Source organism: Hylobates moloch, unplaced genomic scaffold (assembly GCF_009828535.3).
Source record: "Hylobates moloch isolate HMO894 unplaced genomic scaffold, HMol_V3 SCAFFOLD_303, whole genome shotgun sequence".
NCBI lineage: Eukaryota > Metazoa > Chordata > Mammalia > Primates > Hylobatidae > Hylobates > Hylobates moloch.
In genome coordinates, this window is record NW_026652578.1 from 1 (window position 1) to 19,457 (window position 19,457).

Sequence of the window (19,457 nt, forward strand, 5' to 3'; positions counted from 1 at the left end):
TATAAGTGAGCAATATCTCCAACTAATTAAAAAGTATTTTGAAGGCCAGGCATGGTGGCTTATGCCTGTAATCCCAGCACTTTGGGAAGCTGAGGCAGGCGGATAACTTGAGGTCAGGAGTTCAAGACCAGCCTGGCCAACGTGGTGAAATCCCATCTCTACTAAAAATACCAAAAAAATTAGCTGGGCAAAGTGGCACATGCCTGTATTCCCAGCTACTAGGGAGGCTGAGGCAGGAGAATCACTTGAACCCAGGAGGTGGAGTTTGCAGTGAGCTGAGATGGTGCCACTGCACTCCAGCCTGTGTAACACAGCAAAACTCTGTCTCAAAAAAAAAAAAAGTATTTTGAAAAGTAGAAAGGCAATTGGAATTGCTATATTGACATGCAATATTGAAGTATACATTTAAAAAAAAAGATAAAGAATCCAAAGTAACATTTGGTAAAAACTAAAAATCTGCTTCTTCTTATCCCTTAATTTTTCTCCAAAAAAATAAAGAAATGGAAAAAAAAACTAACATTTCAAACCTTCAAGGAATTACTGCTATACAAATTACATCTTATTGGCGAGGTGTGGTGGCTCACGCCTGTAATCCAAACACTTCGGGAGGCCAAGGTGAGTGGATCATTTGAGCCCAGGAGTTCAAGGCCAGCCTGGGCAACATAGTGAGACCCTGTCTCTACAAAAAATACAAAAATTAGCCAGGCATGGTGGCATGCATCCGTAGTCCCAGCTACTCGGGAGGCTGAGGTGGGAGGATCACTTGAGCCCAAGAGGTCAAGGCTGCAATGAGCCAAGATCACGCCATGGCACTCCAGCCTGAGGAATAAAGTGAGACCCTGTCTCAAAAAAACTGAAAATGGGCCGGGTGCAGTGGCTCACACCTGTAATCCCAGCACTTTGGGAGGCCAAGGAGGGAGGTCACCTGAGGTTGGGAGTTCGAGACAAGCCTGGCCAATTAAAAATACAAAAATTAGCTGTGCATGGTGGCAGGCACCTGTAATCCCAGCTACTCAGGAGGCTGAGGCAGGAGAATCGCTTGAACCTGGGAGGCGGAGGTTACAGTGAGCTGAAATCACGCCACTGCACTCCAGCCTGGGTGACAAGAGCAAAGCTCCGCCTCAAAAAAAAAAAAAATTGAAAATGAAAAATACATAATTTTAAAACAAATTATACCATAGTCACAAATTGTATCTAAGTTCCAACTTATCAAAAGTTTCATACCATTTATCAGAATTGAAAATTTAAATTACTAGAATTGAAAAATAAGTAAAGCAACATCTTTGGCTTAGGCTTAGAGTAATTATAGTGTGCCTATCAGTTATATAAATTATTTCAAAGGTAACCCAGGTGACGGACATTGCAGTGAGCTGAGATCGCACCACTGCACTCCAGCCTGGGCCACAGAGAAAGACTGTCTCAAAAAAATAATAATAATTTCAAAGGTAAAAAAGAATTGGGTGACTCTTGCTTATAGCTACAATCTATATTTGGATCATGTCTTTTATTAAACTCACCCATGTTGTCTTTTTTTAAACTTCTTTTTGGACAGCTACAAAATGGGCTTACCTACCCTAGAGTCAGCAAACATAACCAAGCCATAAGTATTAAAAGGTCTGGGAAAAAAAGGAGTCACAACTGCCAAGCAAAGAATACACTTCATTCATATCACACTCCTTGCCCAACAAAACAAACTTTCTTGGAAGTTGTGTAAAATCCATTTTGTTCAATCAAATCATATTTTAAATATATTGTGGGTCATTAAAGAAAACTGGAAATGTCGACAAATTAAAAAGGATTACAGGTGCACGTTTTCTCTGGCTTACACGTGTGGATGTTTTGACAGGAGCCTTCCCTGACTCTACCTGCAGCTCAGTGTGTGCTTTAGAAACAAACCTCAGTTTATTCTCTGGCCCGGCCCTACCATTTCCGCACCATGCCCATGGTCATTTCACAGAGGAAGAAGCTGAGGCTTAAGTGAGGTGAAATCACTGACCTAGGTTCTTAGGGGACAGTGACAGCTGGGCCTGAACACTGCACAATTTATTAACACCATGCATTCCACTAAGCTGCAGCCTGACCACTGTGGAGAGGCTCATGGACTTTAATGTGCCTTTTCTATCTTATTTTGACTCATCTTAAAATATTAAAGACAAAAATAGCCGTGCAATGATCAGAAAAGCTGTTCACAGGCCGGGCGCGGTGGCTCACGCTTGTAATCCCAGCACTTTGGGAGGCCGAGGTGGGCGGATCACGAGGTCAGGAGATCGAGACCACGGTGAAACCCCGTCTCTACTAAAAATACAAAAAAAAATTAGCCGGGAGTGTTGGCGGGTGCCTGTAGTCCCAGCTACTCGGAGAGGCTGAGGCAGGAGAATGGCGTGAACCCGGGAGGCGGAGCTTGCAGTGAGCCGAGATTGCGCCACTGCACGCCAGCCTGGGTGACAAAGCGAGACTCCGTCTCAAAAAAAAAAAAAAAGAAAAAAAAAAGAAAAGCTGTCCACATTTACTTATGTCGTTCTCTTGAACACTTAAAAATAATTCACCCAGAAACACAGGGTAGCATCCTACATGCGGCGGTGCTGGGCTAGGGCCTCTCCAAGTGGCCTATGACTTTCTGCAAACCAACCAGCGCTCCGATTCTGTCCCTGCAAATCCAGTTGATTGTTCTGAGACTCTTTTCTGGGACGGAATTGAAAACTCTAGCGGTGCCGTTCCTGGCAGTCCCTGCCTCAGCCCGCAGAGGCCCAGGCCCAGGCCGCGCTCCTACCTTGTCCAGGACACAGATTTCCTCTCCCAGTCGCAAACCCTTGGGTCAGACTCCTGGACCACGTCAGACCGATCACACCGGCTGATCAAACTTTACTTAGAACTTTCCCAAGAGGTCCCGGCCTGGATCGCGCTCTGCCTGCCGGGGACACCACAGCAGGCAGCGCCGGGACCCCCAGGGGGAGGCCCGGAGAACTGGCCCAGGGCCTGAGGGCGACGCCCCTTCCCAAACGGGCCCGCAATGGCGGGAATGCAGCCACCCGCGCAAAATTCCACTCAACAACCTGGTGGGAGGGGCGGGGGAAGGAAATTCGGAAAAAAACGAGAACCTGGCACTACCACATGCAAGCTTTCCGCTCGGCTGCCGCCGCCAACGGCTCCGCCACCGCCGGCCCTGCCAAAAGGTTTCGAATCCAGCAGCCCGGGGACGGGGACTTTCGCGCTCGCATTTTCCCGCCCCCTACTCCACCCCTCTAGCCTGCGGTGCAGTTGCCATGGCAACCACCGGTGCCCCAAGCTTGAGGCGGAGACTTCCGCGCGGGCATTTCTCCGCCCACAGGCGGCAGCGTGCGCGCGGCCCCGTTGCCATGGCGACGCTCCTGCTGGCCTAGCAGCCGCCAGACTCGCATCCCAGTGACAGAGCACATTGAGAAATGTTAAAAAGATGATGGGAGGGAGGCCAGGTACTTTGGCGCACTCCTTTAATCCCAGCACTTGGGAAGGCTGAGGTGGAAAGTTTGCTTGAGCCCAGGAGTTTGAGACCAGCCTGAGCGACATAGCACAACCCCGTTTCTACAAAAAGTTTAAAAATTATGGCTGGGCGCGGTGGCTCACGCCTGTAATCCCAGCACTTTGGGAGGCCGAGGCAGACGGATCATGAGGTCAGGAGGTCCAGACCATCCCGGCTAACGCGGTGAAACCCCGTCTCTACTAAAAATATAAAAAAATGAGTTGAGCATGGTGGCAGGTGCCTGTAGTCCCAGCTACTTGGGAGGCTGAGGCAGGAGAATGGCGTGAACCCAGGACGCGGAGCTTGCAGTGAGCTGAGATGGTGCCACTGGACTCCAGCCTGAGCGACAGAGCAAGACTCCGTCTAAAAATAAATAAATAAATAATTGAAACATTGACTTGAGACATAGATTCACTGTTTTCCTGTCATGGCGAGCCTCAGATTTGAGAAGCTGTCACATTTCCAGATCAAACTATGAAGCTACTTGGCTTTCTGATGCTCTGGTTTTTTTTTCTCTTGCTTCACAGGTGGTGGTCACCAATACAATTCCACATGAAGTCCAGAAGCTCCAGTGCCCCAAGATTAAAACTGTGGATATCAGCATGATCCTTTCAGAGGCGATCCGTCGGATCCACAATGGAGAGTCCATGTCCTACCTTTTCAGAAACATAGGCTTAGATGACTGAGCAGCTTTCCTTTAGGAAAACTCCCAAGGGCCAAACTGGAAACATAAGAGTGACTGCTCGGTGGAATAGATTTCACAGGAACCGTCATGTTTGTTCCTCCGTCTCCCCTGTAACCTCACTTCTTGTTGATTCCTGAGAAGATAGACCAACTTTTTATGTCGGTTTGGGTGTTTGTGAGTTTGGGGAGCAATTTTTATAAAAGAAAAACTTTATTCTCCTCTTTTGAAAAGGTAAGACCTTGTTTTAGTTTTAACTGTTTAAAAAATAACACTTGGAATAAGATTTGTAAGCTCACAAAGTCTTTTTCCAAAGTTGCTTGAACCAAGTGCTTAAAAAGTTAATAAAATAAAATGATCTATATGATACCTGCAATTGAAAAGCCAAAAAGGTTATACTGTCAAGTCCAGCAAATGACATTTTTAGAGATGCTTTTGTAGACAAGCATATGGAATATGTGATTGTATTTATTTTCTGCAACTAAAAAAGGAATAAAAACTTGTGTTTGTGTGTTTTTCTAAAACTTTTTGTTTTGGCAATCATTTTATAACTAAAATAAAATAAAAGCTAAATCTACACACTGTGAATGTTGAAATGTTCATCAGCTTGTTTTCTCTTCTGCAGCTTTGTGGGGGATGCAGTAGCCTCTCAGAGATGTGATATCCTCTGTTCTGACCATTTGTCCAAGGCCCTGAAAGTTCCCGACGTGTAGTCAATTGACTGAGGAGGGGGAGGAGCTGGAATCTCAGCATGCAAGGCCACGGGCAGCAAGGGAGCCAGTGGGCACCATCTGCCATTGGTCTTGGTGTGGCTTTGCCTCTCTTCCATGGCTGGCTGTTCTCCGTCATGCTCTAGGGAGATGAGATGCTGGGGGATGCGCCCCAAAGGGCAAGTGACATGACCCTTGTTGCTGTCAAGGGTCTAATATCATCTGACTTTAGAGTTTAGGACCCTGAACTTCCCCACAGAGTCCAATGGACTGGCCTCCCCTGGAGCACTGGCACTGGGGGTTACAGCCCCCTGTCCTCCCACTCAGCCTGACTTATGGAGGAATATGTAGACTTGCTCATAAAAACTAATTTTTCTTCCTCCCCAAACACCTTAAACCTTTGCTTTCTGCTTGTCTGTGTTAGAATCTGGAATAAAATAGTAGTTAATTTCGCACAAAATTAAGATCAGTCACCAGCCACGCTGGCCTTCCCTGTGCTCCACAGAGAGCAGCGTGGCCCGAGGGCTTGCCCCAGTAGGCCAGGGCCTTGTTTGTGCAGAAGCACCAAGGGCTCTGCTTCTGGAAGCTGCCCAAGTGTTCCGTGGGCTCTTGCACACCCAGCAGTGCCACCCCTCACACCTAGTTTACTTCTGAGGAAACAGCTTTGGGGGAAAGGTGTTCGTTCTCTCCCCAAGTTTTCAAATCCAGTTAATGATAGAGCTATTTACTTTGAAAAAGTGTCCTTGCTTTCTGTGAACCTGTCCCTAGAAATGGGGCCTCGATCTTCGGAATGAATTGGCTTAGGGCATGGGATGTTAGCTGGCGGCTTCTTTGCCAGTGCAGCTCTGTCAGTTGCAGGCTGGAGACCTCCACCCAGTTTCCACATTTGGAAGAAGAGCTTTGGGAGCAAGGTGTCACCACCCATGAGAGTGGAGCCTGCCTGTGGTGCCAGGACCTCCCCCTGTTGCTGTGAAATGAGCTGAAGAGGCTTCAGTAAATCTCACAGCTCCGGCCTCTGCTGGGTTTGGGTTTTTTCCTACCTTCTGCCCTTTGGATGCTGTCTAACCATTTGCTACTATAGATGACGGCTGAAGTTGCCATGTGGTTTGGCTTTATAACAAGTGACAGGCACTTCTTGAACAGCCATGGGGCATCCCTTGGGGTGGCTGTGCTGGCACAGTGGCCCTCCCATGGGTTGGGAATGGTGGTGCTGCACTAGCAGGGAGGACAGGTTCTGCTCTGGGTTCCTGGGAGATGCAGTGGGCTCTCAAGCTCCTTCAGGGGAGGTTTCCTCCTGCCACTGTGTCCAGTGAGCTTTGACCTCCGTGGTTTTTCCTGGCGTGTCATCCTTCACGAAGAAAAGTCATATTTACAGAAGTGAATGGAAACAGATGTTTTATGGGAGTGTTTTCCTTTGGGTAATGAACTTGGCTAAAGCTAGGATCCTTCACACCCACAGAGACTCGAAGATCTGCTCTGAGTTGGCTCTGGAAGAACGTGAAGATGAATGCCAGGAGGAGCCATGGGCGGGGCATGTGCCAGGGGATGGCTGACAGAGGGCTGAGGCCCAGCAAAGATAATTGGCAGATGATGGTGGAGGAGAGGAGTGCGACGTCCTGACCCGCCGGGCTGGGGCAGGAGGATGGAGGCCCTCAAGGGGCAAGTCAGGTTCTGTGGTGTGAGGAGTGCTGGGGGACTCTGAGGGCTTCAGGAGTGCCCAGTAAGGACACCCAAACCCCTCAGCCGTCCTCTTCCCTGCCTAGAGGAGGCCCCAGATACAGTTTCTCCATGTATTGTAGGCTTTTCTTTGGCCAGAGAAGCCATTTACCCTCTAGACTACTGTCTTTGCTAGAGACAGAGACAGTCTCTGTGGCCAGAGATAATGGGGAAGTGAACCCAGAAATTCTATGACAGAAAACAGGCTAATCGTTTCCAGTTCTGACTGTGACATCATCACTTGACAGACTCATGGTTAAAGCAATGCTCTCGAGGCATCAAGAACACAGGATGCCACTAAAGGGCATGAGTGGATGGACACATACAAGTTCCACCACACTGTGTGCCAGGGACATTAATCTTTTGGCTCTCACTGTTTATTACCTCTAAGGCTGAGGAGGGAGGATTGCTTGAACCTGGGAGATGGAGGTTGCAGTGAGCCGAGATCGTGCCACTGCAGTCCAACCTGGGCAACAGAGCAAGACCCCATCTCAAAAAAAGTTGTAGAATTCAACACCTACTTCTAACAGATCAACCAGACAAAAGATCAATAAGGAAAGAGATCACACCACTGTACTCCATGCTGGTGACAGAGTGAGACTCTGTCTCAAGAAAAAAAAAAAGGCTGAAATGCTAAATTTTATGTTGTGTGTATTGTGTACTTTATAAAACATTGTTGGAAGAAATTAAAGAAGACCTAAGTAGGAAGACATCCCATGATCACAGGTTGGAAGTCTTAATATCGTTAAGATGCAATACTCCAAAGCAATCTATAGATTCAGTGTGAATATCTATCAAAATCCCAATGGCATTTTTTGGCAGCTATAGAAAAGCCCATCCTAAAATTCATATGGAATCACTGAGGACCTCAAATAGCCAAATCAGTCTTGAAAAAGAACAAAGTTTGAGGACTTGGACTTCTTGATTTCAGAACTTAACTACAAAGCTATACCAATCAAAAATAGTGTAGTTCTGGCATAAGGAGAGGCATATAAGCCAATGAAGTAGAATCAAGAGTTCAGAAATAGGCCGGGCACGGTGGCTCACACCTGTAATCCCAGCACTTTGGGAGGCCGAGGCGTGCAGATCACGAGGTCAGGAGATCGAGACCATCCTGGCTAACACGGTGAAACCCCCATCTCTACTAAAAATACAAAAAATTAGCCGGGCGAGGTGGCAGACGCCTGTAGTCCCAGCTACTCGGGAGGCTGAGGCAGGAGAATGGTGTGAACCCCCGGGGGCGGAGCCTGCAGTGAGCCGAGATTGCGCCACTGCACTCCAGCCTGGGCAACAGCAAGACTCCGTCTCAAAAAAAAAAAAAAAGAGTTCAGAAATAAACACTATATCTATAGTCAATTGATTTTCAACAAAGGTGCCAAGATCTCTCAGCAGGAAAACAAATGGTGATTTTGGGGGGTTCTTTTTCGTTTTTTGTTTTGTTTTGTTTTGAGACAGAGTCTCACTCTGTTGCCCAGGCTGGAGTGCAGTGGCGCGATTTTGACTCACTGGCACTATCTCGGCTCACTGCAACCTCTACCTCCGGGGTTCAAGCAATTCTTGTACCTCAGCCTTCCGAGTAGCTGGGACTACAGGCATGCAGCACCATGCCTGGCTAATTTTTGTATTTTCAGTAAAGACGGGGTTTTGCCATGTTGGCCAGGCTGGTCTCGAAATCCTGACCTCAAGTGATCCACCCCGCTCAGCCTCCCAAAGTGCTGGAATTACGGGTGTGAGCCACTGCACCCAGCCAAGAATGGTGTTTTTAACAAATGGTACTAGGACAACTAAAAATCCATACACAAAGAATGAAGGGCTAAAACTACAAAACTTTTAGAATAAAACACAGGGATAAATCTTCATGACCTTGGGGTTGGCAAAGGATTCTTAGATATGACACCAAAAGCACAAACAACAAAATAAATAACAGATAAACTGGACTTCATCAAATGAAAACTTTTGGGCATCAAAGGACACTATCAAGATAGTGTAAAGACAATCTAAAAGTAGAAGAAAATATTTTCAAATTATATATCTGATAAAGGTGTTATTCAGGATATATAAATGTACAATTCTACAACAAACAGATAAAAAAAATTTATTTTTTGAGACAAGGTTTGGCTCTGTCACCCCGGCTGGAGTGCAGTGGCATGATCTAAGCTCACTGCAGTCTCGACCTCCTGGGTTCGAGCAATCCTCCCACCTCAGCGTCCTGAGGAGCTGGGACTACAGGTATGTGCCACCATGCCCAGCAATTTTCTGTATTTTTTGCAGTGATGGGGTTTCACCATGTTGGTCAGGCTGGTCTCAAACTCCTGACCTTGTCATCCGCCAGCCTTGGCCTCCCAAAGTGCTGGGATTACAGGCATGAGCCACCGCGCCCGGCCCAAAAACATTTTTTAAATGGAATTTGAATAGGCATTCCCACAAAGAAAGATATACAAAAAGATATACAGGCCGGGCGTGGTGGCTCACGCCTGTAATCCCAGCATTTTGAGAGGCTATGGGTGCATTACTTGATGCCCAGAATTCGAGACCAACTGGCCAACGTGGAAAAGCCTCGTCTCTGCTAAAAACACAAAAATTAGCCAAGCATGGTGGTGCACACCTGTAATTCAAGCTACTCAATGGCTGAGACACAAGAATCGCTTGAACCCAGGAGGCGGAGGTTGTAGTGAGCCAAGATTATGCTGAGACATGACAACCGAGTGAGACTCAGTCTCAAAAAAATAAATAAATAAATAACAAAAAGATATACAAGCATTCATACAAAAAATATATCTAAATGGAAAGATGCTCAACATCATTGGTCACTATAGGTGATACAAACAAAAACCACAATGAGATACCACTTGATACCCATTCGAATGGTTATACTGCAAAACAAACAAAATCAGAAATAACAAGTGTTGGCACCAGTTGCCGTGTTGCACACCTGTAGTCCCAACTACTCGGGAGGCTGAGGTGGGAAGATCACTTGAGCCCAGGAGTCTGAGACCAGCCTGGGCAACATAGTGAGACCCTGCCTTGTAAAACAAACAAACAAAAACAAGTATTGGCAAGAATATGGAAAACTTGGAGCCCTCGTACATACACTGCTGGTGGAAAGGTAAAATGATGCAGCTCCTGTGGAAAACAGTCTGGTGGTTCCTCAAAAAGTTAAACATAAAATTACCAGATGACCCAGCAATTCTGCTCTTGGGTATATTCCAAAAACAATTACAAACAGATACCCAAATAAGTACATGGACATACATGTTCAGATGCACTATTCACAATCACCAAATTGTGGAATCCCAAATGTCCATCAATGGATGAATAAACAAATCTTAGTATTTAATGCCTGTAATCCTAGTACTTTGAGAGGCCAACACGGGCAGATCACTTGAGGTCAGGAGTTCGAAACCAGCCTAGACAACACAGTTGAAACCTCATCTCTACCAAAAAAAAAAAAAAATTAGCCAGGTGTGGTGGCACCAACCTGTAGTTCCAGCTACTTGGGAGGCTGAAATGGGAGAATCACTTGAACCTGGGAGATGGAGGTTGCAGTGAGCCAAGATAGATAGCACCACTGCACTCCAGCCTGAGTGACAGAGTGAGACCCTGTCTCAAAAAAAAAAACCAAAAAACTTAGTATTTACATAGTATAAAAAGGAATAGATTACCGTATGAGTTATAATGTGCGTAAGCCTGTAAAACATTATGCTAAGTGAAATTAACCTGACACAGAAGGTCACATATTGTGTGATTCCATTTATATAAAATATCCAGAATAGCCAAATCCATAAAAACAGAAAGCAGACATGTAGTTACCAGGGGATAAGTAGATAGATATGTAGCTGATGTGTAGTTATCCAGGGCAGTGGTCCCCAACCTTTTTGGCACCAGGGGCTGGTTTTATGGAAGACAACTTTTCCACAGATTGGAGCAAGGGGTTGGGGATAGTTTGGGGATGAAACTGCTCCACCTCAGATATCAGACATTAGATTCTCATAAGGAGTGTGCAACCTGGATCCCTCGCATGCACAGTTCCCAATAGGGTACTTGCTCCTATGAAAATCTAATGCTGCCACTGATCTTACAGGAGGTGGAGCTCAGGCAGTAATGATGGCTTGGCTGCCAATCACCTCCTGCTGTGCAGCCCATGGTCCTGGGGGTTGGGGACCCCGATCCAGGGGATAGAGTGGGTTATAGGGAGACACTTTTTTTTTTTTTTTTTTGAGACAGTGTTTTGCTCTGTCGCTCAGGCTGGAGTGCGGTGGTACAATCTAAGCTCAATGCAACCTCCGCCTCCTGGGTTCAAGCAATTCTCTTGCCTCAGCCTCCCGAATAACTGGGATGACAGGAGCATGCTACCACACCTGGCTAATTTTTTATATTTTTTGTAGAGACGGGGTTTCACCACATTGGCCAGGCTGGTCTCAAACTCCTGACCTCGTGACCCGCCCACCTTAGCCTCCCAAAGTGCTGGGATTACAGGTGTGAGCCACCGCACCTGGCCAGGGAGAAACTTCTTAATGGGCACATGATTTTCTCTTGGAGTGACAGAAATGTTTTGGAACTAGATAACTAGATAGAGGTGGTGAGTGCACAGCATTGTGAATGCACTACATGCCACTAAATTATTCACTTTTTATTTTATTATTTATTTTTTGAGACAGGGTCTCACTGTCACCCAGGTTGGAGTGCAGTGATGCAATCACAGCTCACTGCGGCCTCCACCTCCCAGGCTCAAGCGATCCTCCCTCCTCAGTCTCCCAAGTAGCTGGGACCACAGGCACATGCCACCATGCCCAGCTAAGTTTTGTATTTTTAGTAGAGACAGGGTTTTGTCATATTGTCCAGGCTGGTCTCGAATTCCTGGGCTCAAGTGATCCTCCCGCCTCAGCTTCCCAAAGTGCTGGGATTACAGGTGTCAGCCACCGTGCCTGACTAAATTATTCACTTTAAAATGTTAGTTTTATGTTTTGTGAATTTATTCTTAATAAATTTCAGTTCCACATGTAAAAAGCTTGGGAGTTGTGACTCCATCCTAACAACAAGTAAAAAGCTCAACAAATTGAAAAATCAACTCTACTTAGATCCATATGAGAAGTGAGGTCACAGGGCAAACCATTGCTCCCATAATCAAAGAGACAGAAATGCAAACATTGAGAACAATGTACTGAAGTCTTTACAGGAACCGGTGCCAGAGTTAGGAAACCTGAACTGTAATCGACAAATTGTTAGAGGCTAGGTGAGAACAAGTCTGAGAGTTAAAAACTTCAGGGGGACTCCGTCATATGGGGACCCCATACTTTTGTGAATTTTACCTTCTCGAGAAGAATCCCCTTGAGCTTCCAGCAGGGCGATGGAAATAGGAATCATTCTGAAAGCTTCAGAGCACTGTGCTCTTCTTGACTAACTCTGCCCTCAGGAGAAGCTAGTTAACCAGAGCCCAACCTTCTGGGGTTTTATCAGAGCCTAACTGAACTAGGAGAAGGGTAAAACCTAATTCTAGCCAGCTCTAACTTTCCACGTGGGAGAAGAGAAATATTCAACTAAAGCTCGCCCTAGCCAACCATGTGGGAGAAGGATAGTACCCAATCCCAGCCCACTCTCACCATCGTTTCCTACCTAAGGGTAGAGAAGAAAATCTGAGAAGAGCTCGGTGACATTCACAGTCCAGAGGCACAGGGTCACCAGAAAAGACTGAGACCTAATTGTAGGACTTTCCCCTACACCTCACCACCACATCACTAAAGGCATATTTATAGCAGTTCCTTTTACCCAGTACATTACTTTCAGCTATCAAGAAAAAATTACAGGGCATGTTAAAAAGCAAAGAACAGTTCAAAGAGACAGAGCAGGCATCAGAACCAGACCTGGCACAAGGGATGCTGAAATTATCAGATATGGAATTTTTTTTTTTTTTTGAGACAGAGTCTCACTCTGTCACCCAGGTTAGAGTGCAGTGGCATGATCTCGGCTCACTGCAACCTCTGCCTCCTGGGTTCAAATGATTCTTGTGCCTCAGCCTCCCAAGTAGCTGGGATTACAGGCATGTGCCACTATGCCCAGTTAATTTTTGTATTTTTAGTAGAGATGGGGTTTCACCAAGTTGCCCAGGCTGATCTTGAACTCCTGGCCTCATGTGATCTGCCCACCTCTGCCTCCCAAAGTGCTGGGATTACAGGTGTGAGTCACTGTGTCTGGCCAGACATGGAATTTTTTTTTTTTTTTTTTTTAGACGGAGTCTTGCTCTGTCACCCAGGCTGAAGTGCAGTGGCATGATCTCGGCTCAATGCAGCATCCGCCTCCTAGGTTCAAGTGATTCTCCTGCCCTAGCTTCCTGAGTAGCTGGGATTATAAGCGTGTGACACCACGCCGGGCTAATTTTTATATTTTTAGTAGAGACAGGTTTCACCATGTTGGCCAAGCTGGTCTCGAATGCCTGACCTCAGGTGATCTTCTGCCCGACTCAGCATCCCAAAGTGTTGGGATTACAGGCCTGAGCCACCATGCCCGGCCAAGGAATTTAAAACAACTATGATTAAAATGCCAAGGGTTCTCATTAAGCAGTCACCATGCAAGAACAGACGGGCAATGAAAGCAGAAAGGTGGAAATCTTTAGAACAATAAAAAAAATGCTACAGATAAAAACACTGTAACAGAAATGAAGAATGCCTTTGATAGACCTATTAGTAGTCTGAACATGACTAAGCAGAGAATCTCTGAGCTTTAGAATATCTTTTTTTGTTGTTGTTTTGAGATGGAGTCTCACTCTGTCGCCCAGGCTGGAGTGCAGTGGCACGATCTCTGCTCACTGCAACCTCCGCCTCCCAGGCTCAAGCAATTCTCACACCTCAGCTTCCCAAGTAGCTGGGATTGCAGATGCGTGCTATCATGCCCAGCTAATTTTTGTATTTTTAGTAGAGACAGGGTTTCTCCATGTTGGTCAGGCTGGTCTCGAACTCCCGACCTCAGGTGATCCGCCCGCCTCAGCCTCCCAAAGTGCTGGGATTACAGGTGTGAGCCACAGCACCTGGCCTTGCTTTAGGATATCTTAATAGAAACCTCCAAAACTGAGAAGCAAAGAGAACAAAGACAAAAAAAAAAAAACACCAGAATATGTGGAGCAATTACAAAAGGTATAACATACATGTAAATGGGAATAGCAGAAGGAAAAGAGAGACAGGAAGAGAAGAAATATTGGACTGCAAGTTTCCTCAAATCAATGTCAGACACCAAACCACAGATCCAAGGAGGTCAAAGAACACTGAGCAGGATAAATGACAAATGAAACAAAACAAAAACTCTGCACATAGGTGTGACATTTTCAAACTACAGGAAATCAAACATAAAGGAAAATTCCTGAAAGAAGTCAGAGGAAAAGAAAAAAATCGAAAAGAAGTCAGAGGAAAAAATCATGTTACCTATAGAGAAGCAAAGATAAAAATTACATGTGACTCCTCAGAAATCATGCAAGAAGGAAAAGGGTGGAGTGAAATATTTGAGTGTTGAGAGAAAAATACTACCAACCTAGAATTCTGTACCCTGTGAAAATATCCTTCAAATGTGAAGGAGAAATACTTCCTCAGACAAACAAAAATTGAGAGAATTTATTGCCAGTAGACCTGTCTTGTAATAAATAAATTTTTTTTTCTTTCTTTCTTTTTTTTGAGACAGGGTCACACTACTCTGTTGCCCAGGCTGGAGTGCAGTGGCACGATCTTGGCTCACTGCAGCTTCCACCTCCTGGGCTCAAGGATCCTTCCACCTCAGCCTCCTGAATAGCTGAGACTACAGGCACTTGCCACGGCGCCTGGCTAATTTTTTTGTATTTTTTGTGGAGACAGGGTTTCTCCGTGTTGCCCAGGTTGGTCTCAAACTCCTGTGCTCAAGCAATCCACCTGTCTTGGCCTCCCAAAGTGCTGGGATTGTAGGTGTAAACCACCGTGCCTGGCCATAAATTCTTTTAAGGAAAGAAGGAAAATAATATAGATCAGAAATTTGGATCTACATAAAGAAAGAAAGAACATGAAAGAAGGAATAAGTTCACATGACTTGAGCTTGTAGCTATGTCTTCTGCACAGATTGGGTAATGGAACGCTGAATTTTTTTTTTTTTAGTGGGGACGGAGTCTGGCTCTGTCCCCCAGGCTGGAGTGCAGTGGCGCAATCTCGGCTGACCGCAAGCTCCACTTCCCGGGTTCACGCCATTCTCCTGCCTCAGCCTCCCAAGTAGCTGGGACAACAGGCACCCACCACCACGCCCAGCTAACTTTTTTGTATTTTTAGTAGAGACAGGGTTTCACCGTGTTAGCCAGGATGGTCTTGATCTCCTAACCTTGTGATCCACCCACCTCGTCCTATGGAATACTAAATTTTTATACTTGAAAATGACAGCCTAGGAGAATCGTGTGAACCTGGGAGGCGGAGGTTACAGTGAGCTGAGACTGCACCATTGCACTGTAGCCTGGGGAACAAGAATGAAACTCCGTCCCAAAAAAACAAAATCAAAATCAAAAACAAAACAAATCAAAATCAAAAACAAAACAAAACAAAACAACAACAAAATAAAACACAATGGAGAGCCTAGAAATAGACCCACATAAATATAGTCAATTGATCTTCTACAAAAGAGAAAAGGTAGTACAATGGAGAAAAGTGTTTCTAACAAATGGTGCTGGAACAACTGGACATCCACATACAAAAAAAAAAAGATGAACCATAGACCTTACACTTTTCACAAAAGTTAACTCAAAGTGGACCTAAATGTAAAACACAAATTATAAAACTTTTGGAAGACAACATAGGAGAAAATCTAGATGAATTTGGATTTGGTGATGCTTTTCAGATACAACATCAAAGCCACAATTGATAAAGGAAAGAATTGATAAGCTGGACCTCATAAATTTAAACATTTCCCATCCGCAGCCGGGCATGGTGGCTGATGCCTGTAATCCCAGCACTTTGGGAGGCTGAGGTGGGTGGATCACCTGAGCTCAGGAGTTTGAGATCAGCCTGGGCAACAAGGAAAAACCCCGTCTCTACCAAAGATACGAAAAAAAAAATTAGCTGGGCATGGTGGTGCATGCCTCTGGTCCCAGCTACCTGGGGGTGCTGATGTGGGAGGATGGCTTGAGCTAGGGAGGCAGAGGTTACAGTGAGCCGAGATTGAGCCACTGCACTTCAACCCTGGTGACAGAGTGAGACTCCATCTCAAAAAAAAAAAAAAAAAAAAAATCTGCTCTGCGAAAGACAGTGTCAAGAGAATGAAAAGACAAGACACAGGCTGGGAGAAAATAGTTCCCAAAGACATATCTGATAAAGAAGTGTTGTTCAAAACATAGAAAGAACTAGCCAGACGCCTGCAATCCCAGCACTTTGGGAGGCCGAGGCGGGCAGATCATGAGGTCAGGAGATCGAGACCATCCTGGCTAACACGGTGAAACTCCATCTCTACTGAAAATATAAAAAATTAGCTGGGCGTGGTGGCAGGCGCCTGTAGTCCCAGCTACTTGGGAGGCTGAGGTAGGAGGATTGCTTGAGCCCAGGAGGTGCAGGTTGCAGTGAGCTGAGATCACACCACTGCACTCCAGCCTGGGCAACAGAGCAGGACCCTGTCAAAAAAACCAAAACAACAATAATAACAAAGCAAAAGAAAAAAATTAAATAAAAAAAATTTTTAAATGTGTGAAAGATCTGATCAGACATATCATCGAATAAAATATAAAGATGGCAGATAAGCATGTGAGATGCTCAACATTATATGTCATCATGGAATTGCAAATTCAAACAACAGTGAGAAACCACTGCAAGCCTATTAGAGTGGCCAAAATCCAGAACACTGACAATGCCAAATGCTAAGGAGGATGTGGAGCAATAGGAACTCTCATTCATTGCTGGTGGGAATGCAAAATGGTATAGCTACTTTGTTGGGTTTTTTTTTTTTTTTTTATAAAACTAAGAAATAGTTTTTCATTTTATGCCCCAGGCTGGAGTGCAGTGGTGCAATCTTGCTCATTGCTCCCTCTGCCTCCCGGGTCCGGTTCAAGCAATTCTGCCTCAGTGTCCTGAGTAGCTGGGATTACAGGCATGTGCCACAATGCCAAGCTAATTTTTGTATTTTTAGTAGAGAAGAGGTTTCACCATCTTGGCCAGGCTGGTCTCCAACTCCCAACCTCAGGTGATCCACCTGCCTTGGCCTCCCAAAGTGCTGGGATTACAGGAGTGAGCCACCGCACCGGCCTGTTGTTTTTTGTTTGTCTGTTTGTTTCTTTGTTTTTTGAGACGGAGTCTTGCTCTGTCACCCAGGCTGGAATGCAGTGGCGCAATCTCAGCTCACTGCAAACTCCACCTTCCGGATTCAAATGATTCTTGTGCCTCAGTGTCCTGAGTAGCTACAACTACAGGCTCGTGCCCTAGGCCCAGCTAATTTTTGTATTTTTAGTAGAGACGGGGTTTCACCGTGTTGATCAGGATGGTCTTAAAACTCCTGACCTCAGGTGATGCTCCCACTTCGGCCTCCCAAAGTGCTGGGATTACAGACATGAGCCACCATGCCTGGCCAGTATAGCTACTTTGGAAGACAGTTTGGAAGTTTCTTACAAGTCTAAATGTGCTTTGATGCAAGTATATTTGAACCCCTTTCCGTCTGATAACTGAGCAAAATAATAATTTTTTAAAAAGCATAAAAACTAAGCCTACACTTACCATATGATTCAGCAGTCACTCTTGAGTATTTATTCAAAGGAGCTGAAAACTTACGTCCACACGAAAACCTGTGCATGGATGTTTACTCATTATGAATTCAGCTTTATTCATAATTGCCAAAACTTTGGTAGATGTCCTTAAGTAGGTGAATGAATAAATAAATCATAGTATCTAGATAATGGAATACTATTCAGCGCTAAAAAGAAATGAGCTACCAAGCCATGAAAACACATGGAGGAAACGGAAATACAGATGACTAAGTCAAAGATGTCTTTTGAAAAGGCTACAAAGTGTTTGATTACAGCTATATGACATTTTGGAACAAAATGGCAAAACTGTGGGAACAGAAAATGGTCAGTGGTTGCCAAGGGTTAGGGAGGAGAGACGGAAGGATAGGGAGAATGCAGGGGAATTTTAGGGCAGTAAAACTACTCTGTATGACATTATAGTGGTGGATGCATGTCAGTATATGTTTATCCAAACACATAGAATGCAACACCAAGTGTGAACCCTAATGTGATGTATGTGCTTTGGGAGATGTATCGATGCAGGCTCATCAGTTGTAACAAGCATAACAACTTTTGGTTGGGGATTTTGATAATGGGGGTGGCTATGCATGTGTGGGTCAGGAAATTTCTCTGCCAAGGAAGGTAGACATACAGCCAACAATTACATGAAAAGATGTCATTGTAATTCAGTGTGGGTGAAGCTATAAGACATTATGCTAACTGAAATAAACCAAACACAGAAAGAAAAAGGCTACATGATCTCACTTACATGTGGAATGTTTTCTAAAAATCAAATACAATAGAAACAGGATAGAAGAATGGTTATGGCAGGAAGCGGGGACAGTGGGTAAAACAGGGAGATGTTGGCAGGGCGCAGTGTCTCATGCCTGCAATCCCAGCACTTTGGGAGGCCAAGGCGGGTGGATCATGAGGTTGGGAGTTCGAGACCAGGCTGGCCAACATGGTGAAACCCCATCTCTACTAAAAATACAAAAAAAAAAAAAAAAATTATCTGGGTGTGGTGGCAGGCGCCTATAATCCCATCTACTCAGGAGGCTGAGGCAGGAAAATCGCTTGAACCCAGGAGGCATAGGTTGCAGTGAGTCACTGCACTCCAGCCTGGGCAAAAGAGCGAAACTCCGTCTCAAAAACAAAACAAAACAAAACAAAAAATAGGAAGATGTAGGTCAACTACAAAGTTGTAATTACATAGGATGAATAACTCTAGAGATCTAATGTTCGGCATGAGGACTATAGTTAATAACAATACATATTATTAACTATAGTTTTATAGATATATTCCAGTATTACATACTGGAAATTTGCTAACAGAGTAGATTTTAGGTACTCTTACCACACACACACACAATCAAGAAAGGTAACTACATGACATGATGGATATGTTGATTTGCTTGAATATTGTAATCACTTCACAATGTACAGTCAATTCCTGCATCATGATGTCTCGATAAATGACAGACCACATATATGACACTAGTACCATATGATTATAATAGTGTATTTTTACTGGACCTTTTCTATGTTTAGAAATATTTAGATACACAAATACATATCATTGCATTACAATTGCCTACAATATTCAGCCCAGTAATATGCTGTACAAGTTAGTAGCCTAGGAGCAATTGGCTATACCATATAGCCTAGGTATGTAGGAAGCTACACCATCCAGGTCTATGTAAGTATACTCTACAATGTTCACGCAACGTCAAATTGTCTAACAACACATTTCTTAGAACGTATCCCCATCGTTAAGCAATACATGACTGTGTATCAAAACATCATGTTGTATACCTTATATTTATATAATAAAAATAAATAAAAAGCACACATATAAAAAACAAAATATAAGAGAATTCTAAAATTCTAAAATACATATTTGTTCTAGCCCCTACACACCTTCAGCAAGTAAAAACTTGAGAAATTCTCAGTATTCCAGAATAATACAGAATTTATATTTGCTAGCTTACAAAATAAATCAACTTTTAATGTGTTACAATTGTTTAATTTGTTATATTATAGTAAGCCTAATTGGTATAAGTGGCTTGACTCCCACTTAATCTAAAGCAAGTCTAATAACTTTTAAATTTCAATTAAACATTGAAAGACCAAAATAGAAGGGCTGGCCAA

The 19,457-nt window shown here is 44.5% G+C and overlaps 1 non-coding gene across 1 annotated transcript; it reads left to right on the plus strand.

Annotated features, from left to right (window-relative positions):
- The first annotated feature begins 17,189 nt into the window (after nt 1-17,189).
- Nucleotides 17,190-17,264, plus strand: LOC116464229 (small nucleolar RNA MBII-202). The gene has a single exon (XR_004246879.1). It is a non-coding gene; the product is annotated as a small nucleolar RNA MBII-202 (small nucleolar RNA).
- The last annotated feature ends 2,193 nt before the right edge of the window (nt 17,265-19,457 follow it).